Genomic DNA, 7774 nt, shown 5'->3' with positions numbered 1-7774 from the left:
AGGATACGCCCATATAGGGCTAAGTAGAGTGAAAGTGATGGATCAAAGTCCGTTAGTGCAGTGCTCGCGCTGTCTTGGGTACGGGCATACGAGACGAATGTGTAGGGAGGAGAAGGAACGATGCAGCCACTGCGCCGGTCCTCACATGAAGACCGAGTGCGACAAGTGGCTGCGGGGAGAAGTGCCTCAATGCATCAACTGCATAAAGGCTAAGAAAGGCAGCGCAGAGCACAGCGCCTTTGACAGAGAGTGTACGGAAAGAAAGAGGTGGGATGCTCTGGCCAGATCGGCGGTAGCGTATTGCTAAGGTTGCCCAAGGTGAGTCCTTCCAGTACCGAATGCTGCAGGCCAATCTCCAGCGGAGCCAAATCGCCACACGGGAGCTACTGCTCGAAGCCACCAAGCGTAAGGCATGCGTAGCATTGCTGCAAGAGCCCTACGTTGGTGGGGCGAAAAGTATGAGGACATACAATGGAGTGAGGATCTTCCAGAGCGAAGGGGAAGGGGGTGGAGCAGTAAAGGCGTGTATTGTAGTACTCGACGACACACTGGATGTCGAACTACATACACGCCTTAGCAGTAACAACATCGTTGTGGCCACTCTCAGAACCAAAGCCTGGGAGATGATTGTAGTGTCCTTCTACTTCGAGCCCGATAAACCAGTGGGGCTCTACCTGGACCATCTTAGGCGGATAGGGAGAGAGCTGGGTATCCATAGGATGGTCCTGGGAGGCGATGCGAACGCAAAAAGCCCGTGGTGGGGTGGTGAAGTGAAAGACTCGCGAGGAAGAGATGTGTCTGCTGTACTGGAAGAAATGGGAATGCACATACTCAACACCGGGGACATCCCTACGTTCGATACCATCAGAGGTGGGAAAAGGTACTCTAGCTACGTGGATGTGACAGCGTGCTCCGACGATCTGCTGAACCGAGTGGACAACTGGAGGGTTGAGGAGAGTCTCACGAGCTCGGACCACAACGGCATATCCTTCGGCATCAGACAACATAAATCCACAGGCACGAACATAATACGAACTACACGCATATTTAACACACACAAGGCAAACTGGACTCAGTTTCATGAGAAACTGACCCAGCTGATGTCGGACAGACAATTAACTACACAAGACATAGACACAATACACAGCACACAACAAATAGATGACGCAATAGACAGATACACTGAAGCAATCACACAGACATGCAGAGACACAATGCCGACCAAAAAACACACACAGAAATTCACCCTGTCGTGGTGGAATGATGAGCTCGCGCAGATGAAGAAGCAGGTGGCCACGAGGAGACGCAGGATCCGAAACGCAGCACCTGATCGCAGAGACCGCGTGGTTGGATTGTACCTGGAAGAAAGAGAGATGTATGAAAAGGCAGTGAAAGAAGCGCAAGAGAAGAGTTGGAAGGAGTTTTGCCGGAAACAGGATAGGGAGGGGGTCTGGGAGGGCATCTACAGGGTGCTTAATAGAGCCACAGGGAGAGAGGAGGATCTGCCCCTTTCGAGGGGCGGTGAGACCCTCGATGTCCGGAGCTCGGCAGAACTGTTGGCGGAGACCTTCTACCCCGAGGACCAGGAAAGTGGTGAAAGTGAGGGACATCGTCGGGTGCGCGGGTGTGCGAAGTCCTTGGACACCGAACCACCGGCGGGCCCGGATGACCCTCCTTTCATCATGGAGGAGTTGAAGAGAGCCGTAAGGTCCTTCAACCCCAAGAAGGCCCCCGGGGCGGATGGCCTCACGACCGACATCTGTCAGCACGCTGTGGATTGTAACCCGGGATGGTTCCTTGCCTTGCTCAACAGATGCCTCTCTGCCGCCTACTTCCCCGCACAGTGGAAGTGGGCGACCGTGGTTATACTGCGAAAGCCGGGCAGGGAATCATATCGGGTACCGAAAGCCTATCGACCGATCGGCCTCTTACCTGTTCTCGGCAAAATCTTCGAAAAGATGCTGGTCGGCCGACTCAGGTTTTACCTGTTGCCCAAAATAAGCCCCCACCAGTATGGCTTTATGCCACAGAGGAGCACCGAGGACGCCCTCTATAGACTAGTGAACCACATCAGAAATATGAGGGAGGAGAAGAAGATTTCTGTTGTGGTATCGCTGGACATAGAGGGAGCCTTCGACAGCGCCTGGTGGCCAGCCATAAAGGTGCGGTTGGCTGAAGTTGGGTGCCCGGGGAACGTGAGGCGGGTGATCAGCAGCTACCTGAGTGAAAGGGGAGTGAAAGTTAGATATGCGGGCGTGGAAGTGAGTAGGGGGACCAGCAAGGGGTGCGTGCAGGGATCCATAGGTGGACCAATCCTGTGGAACCTCTTGCTGGACCCTCTGCTATGGATGTTAGAGGAGATGGGAGTATTCTGTCAGGCGTTCGCCGACGACATTGTGTTGGTCTTTGAGGGTGATACGGCCCTTGAAATAGAAGGAAAAGCGAACCGTGTCCTAAACGTAATACACGAATGGGGTAAAGATAACAAATTAAATTTTGCACCACACAAAACTTGTGCCCTCCTTTCGACGAGGAGGTTAAAATATGACGTGCCACGGCTCGCTATGGGGAGTGTGGAAATTAAATATTTTTCACATATTAAAATACTGGGCCTTACAATTGACAGCGGCCTTACTTTCAACGCCCACGTCGGGACGGTATGCCAAAAGGCAATCGCCCGGTATAAACTCTTGGCTAGGGCAGCCAGAGTTGGTTGGGGACTTAGCCCAGATATTATTAGGACTATTTATGTAGCTGTTATCGAACCGACTATTATGTATGCATCGGCAGCGTGGGCACCCACCGTGGAAAAGATGGGGGTCCAAAAAAGGCTGAACACCGTGCAACGGGGTTTTGCCCAAAAAATCTGCAGAGCATATCGGACCGTCTCCCTGAACTCAGCTATGCTGTTGGCTGGGATACTCCCCCTTGACCTCAGAATACTCGAAGTCTCGAGATTATATGGGATCAAGAAGGGGGTGTCGCACCCAGCGTTGGGAGACAGGGAGGTGGAAAGAATGGCTCCGGCGATTGAGGACCCACATCCGGCAGAGCAGGAAGGGCTGGGGTTCGGGCTGGTGGACGAGGACTCGTATTCCGACGTGGCTAATAGCCACGTACATAGGATCTACACGGACGGCAGCAAGATTGAGGGTCGAGTCGGAGCCGCCCTTTCCGTATGGGAGGGGGAGGCCGAGACGAAGGCCGTCAAGCTTGCTTTGCCGCCGTATTGCACCGTCTACCAGGCCGAACTCCTAGCGCTCCAAAGAGCAGTAATTAGAGCCTGCAAGAGTGGAGTGTCGAAGGTCGGCATCTTCAGCGACTCCAGATCGGCCCTCCAGGCAGTCACACTCGGTTCCCCCCACCCCCTTGCTGTGCAAACAAGGGCGGCCCTCCGAAAAGCTGCTTCGCAGAGGCGGGAGGTCGCTCTGTTTTGGATCAAGGCGCACGCAGGGCTAAGGGGGAACGAAAGAGTGGACCAGTTAGCCAAGGAGGCCGCTCTGGGGTCGAAGAAGAAACCCGACTACGATCTGTGTCCTGTTTCATTCGTCAAGCGTATCCTGAGACAGGATACGATCGGGGAATGGGACAGGAGATATGATGTGGGGGAGACGGCTGGAGGCACGAAGCTCTTTTTCCCAAGCGCTGCCGCTGCATACAAAATAGTACGGAAAATAGACATCACACACCACACCACACAAGCACTGACTGGACACGGTGGATTCGCCTTCTACTTGAACAGATTCAAGCTGAAGGAGAATCCATCGTGCCTGTGTCAGCCCGGAGTCGACGAGACGGTTTCTCACCTGTTGCTCGAGTGTCCGATTTTTGCAAGAGATAGATATGTTATTGAGCAAAAATTGGGCATCGCGATGACGGGTGAGAATCTGCCCGCGGCCCTGGGGGATGAGACGAGAACTGAATTCTTGGAGTATTGTAAATACATTGTTGGGGTGGTTAACAAACGAAACTGTGATAAGCTGTGATGTTAGGGTTAAGTTTTATTGTTGTGCCGTACTGTTTCAATTGTATTTTATTGTAATGTCTTAATTAATGTAAGTTTTAAATGTACTTTTAATTGTATTAATTTATTTTATTTTATTTTTTATTATTCTCATTGCAATGTTTTTAATTAATGTAAGTTTTTAAATGTAATATTTAATTTTAGAATTTTATTATTAATTTGGAAATGTTATTGTAAATTGTTAAATTGTATTTTTATTTTAAATTGCATTCATTTAGGCCTAATGTATTAATAAATAATAGTGTGGTAATTAATTGATTAAAAGCAAAACAAACATCTCTGGACAATATTCCAGAGGAAAGCACACAACACCCTGTGATGGCGGGTGCTTTTTTAAAAAAAAAAAAAAAAAAAAAAAACCTAACCTAACCTAACCTAACCTAACCTAACCTAACCTAACCTAACCTAACCTAACCTAACCTAACCTAACCTAACCTAACCTAACCTAACCTAACCTAACCTAACCTAACCTAACCTAACTTAAGAACTTATAGAAACCTAACCAAAACTAACCTAACTATTACAGAAACCTCACCTAAACTAACCTAACTTTTTTTTTTAAATAAGTTAGGTTGTAATAGGTTAAGGTTAGGTTAAAAGTTAGGTTAGGTTAGTTTAGGTTTCTGTAATAGTTAGGTTTGTTTAAGTTAGGTTAATGTCAAAGTTAGGTTAGTTTAGGTTAGGTTAATGTCAAAGTTAGGTTAGTTTAGGTTAGGTTAATGTCAAAGTTAGGTTAGTTTAGGTTAGGTTTATATCAAACTTAGGTTAGTTTAGGTTAGGTTAATGTCAAAGTTAGGTTAGTTTAGGTTAGGTTAATGTCAAAAGTTAGGTTAGGGTTCTGGCCTGGATAGGTTTTCTCTATAACAACATTAAAAAAAAAAAAAAAAAAAAACAGGAACTTAAAATATTTCTGTAGCCTTTTGTAGCAGTCCAAATTCAAAAATTTTTAAATATTCTGTTTCAGTTATCATTTTTCTATTCAAAAAAAAATTAAAAAAAAATAGGTATAAAATTGTGCAAACCGAGTTGATGTGCCTAAGAGATGTGGACTGGGAGGGTGGGTGGGCGCTGCGTTTCGTTTTTCACCGATTTCTCCTAAACCGCTGGGCGGATTTTTACAAGTTTGGTATCAAATGAAAAGTCTTTTTGGGCCGCATCCCTGGACACCAAATTGATTGGGGTGCATAGCCCAGTTCAATAGATATGAGAGGTGGCTCCCAACGTGATTTTCCTCGTTTTCTCCTAAACAGGTAAGCAAATCCTCATGAAATTATTATCAGACGATATATCTCGTTATTGCGCATCCGTAGACACCAAATTCGATAATATTCATTTACTGGTTGATTAATTATTCGAGGGAGAGATTTAGCGCTTTTGGAAGTGATTTTCCCCTACTACTCCTCAGCGGATAGATAAATTTTCACAAAATTAGTTTCTAATAAAAGTTCTCATTGATGCGCATCTAAACATACCAAATTCAATTAAATTAAACAAACGGTTAATAAAATATACGAGATAAGATTTTAACGCTAATCCGCACTATAAAACTCGGTTGAACAATTATTATTATGTAGTTATTTTGTTATTTACTTTTATTTTTATTTAAGACACCCTGTCTAACACCGTCTTTGAAGTATTTAGGGTAAAAACAACAAAAACTTCACGTACACAAATAAAATAAAATAAAATTATGCTGTTTTAAAATTGTTGTATTATGTAGTTAAATGTTTAAAATTGTTATATATTATAATATAGAAATGTAAAAAAAATAAGTTGTAACTACCTTTTATAACTACTACCCTCCTTAAGCAGTAATTTACAAGAATAATAAGAATAATAATAATTAATTTTTACCTATTAATGTCTAGTGTATCTAAAAGATAAAAAAATACACTACAAATCCACAAAATACATCTAAATAGGGTATATAAATTATAATATCATCTGATGTCGATAACTCGCAGATAAACTAAAAAATAATAATTAGCATTAGGGTGGGCACCCGGGCTCGAACCCTGACCCTTTTGGGTGGACTTTAATCACAGAGTGCTGACTGCGTTTATTAAAGTTTTTCATCCGTCGCATAGATGGCCTTGTTTCTAAATATTATAAACATTTTCATTATATCTATCGATAATCATAATAATATGCATATAATACGCATAAATAGATAAAAATTAATTTAATGTAGAATTTATTTTAATCATCATATTATCTATAGTACTGTCCTAAAAATGGCTTCACGACAGATCGTTCGATATAATTAATATTACTTGAGTAAGGTGATAATAGATGGCGGTAATTTATTTATAGTATTTCTGTATCGCACTATAATTGTTTTTTCTCGAGTCCATATATAGAAGGGTCAGTGTAGCACCGAAATTAAAATTAGGGTTGGTTCTTAGATCGATGGTTCGTTTGGTTGTTCGATTCTTTCTCTTTGGTCTCTCCTGGTTCCGTCTCACTGATACGTCTTGTTCTTAGTAGGAATGGGTCGTCGACGCATTTTTCATCAACGAGACTAGACCGTTAAATGTCGTTCATCAACTAGTCGATCAACTAGTTAAAATCTTCGACTAGTCGATGTGTAAACTGAAACGAATTGACACGGTCGACCGACGCGCGACGGTATTGGTAATCGAACGTTCGTTACCTTGAACTGAGGTCTACACTCTACATGTAAAATTCCACATTCTTACCACGAAGTTATTACGAATTATAGATTTTCAAAGAATTCAATGTCAGGGTTGTCTCTAGTAAAGAAAAAGTCAGAGCTGTTTTTTAACAATTAAATATATTTATCAGTTATCACCTATCTATTACCAAGTTTTTGTTTATGTTTTAACTTGTCGTTTTAAGTCGTTAGTTATAATCGATATTTTAACATTATTCAATATATTAATTATTATAGGTAGGTAATCTTTATGATATGTAATAAATTAACTGAATAAAAAAATATCTTAGATTTTTAAGATAATTCAATAATATCAAATTAATACAAATTAATCTCATTTTTTTTCAATATTTCGAGCATTGATCATAGTAATCTCATTAAAAGTCAAACGGAATTAACGGTAAAAATATTGAATTATCAACTCGCGACGCGTCGCGTCGCAAGTTGGTAGTTGATACAAACGTGTCGACTGACGAGCCGTCCACGACGAGTCGTTTAGCCGTCTACGGTGGACTATTATACGGCCACGTCGAAGCGTTAACCGTCGCGGACGCGTTGACGAGCGTTTCGACTCTTTTGTTTAGTCGTTGAATTCAACTAGTCCGTTGATGAACGATGGACTAGTCGAATCGTTGATTGTACATAGACGGTTAATTTAACTAGTCCGTTGATTCAACGCCCATGCCTAGTTCTTAGCTCGAGGCTCGAGCAGCTAAGAACGATTCGTCCTGTGAAGTGTTGAAGTCGGCGTCTAAATTTTATAATTTATAGGTTGTGAATGTTAAATTTTAACTCATCCAGGGTGTTGCATTGGCAACCCTAGGTGTGAGGAATTTGTGGGGAGAGAGTTGGTTTGAACTGAAAATAAAAGAAGTAAATGTTCAGAAATTTCAAGTAGGTACATAATATTGTAACGTTTCAATGGATTATTATTTATTTATCTACCCAAATAACTGTTCTAAAGAAACCATGGCGATTTCGGTCTTCCACAAGTCAGGTTTTTTCATAAAATAGCACCGTATACAGAACTCAAAACAAAATTTTCATTTTTTGCGTAACTACACCCACAAACTGCG

The sequence above is a fragment of the Colias philodice genome, chromosome 5 (assembly GCF_061535455.1).
Source record: "Colias philodice isolate Cphi_HAF_F1 chromosome 5, ilColPhil1 Martin Lab GWU primary, whole genome shotgun sequence".
NCBI lineage: Eukaryota > Metazoa > Arthropoda > Insecta > Lepidoptera > Pieridae > Colias > Colias philodice.
This window is presented reverse-complemented; position numbering follows the sequence as displayed.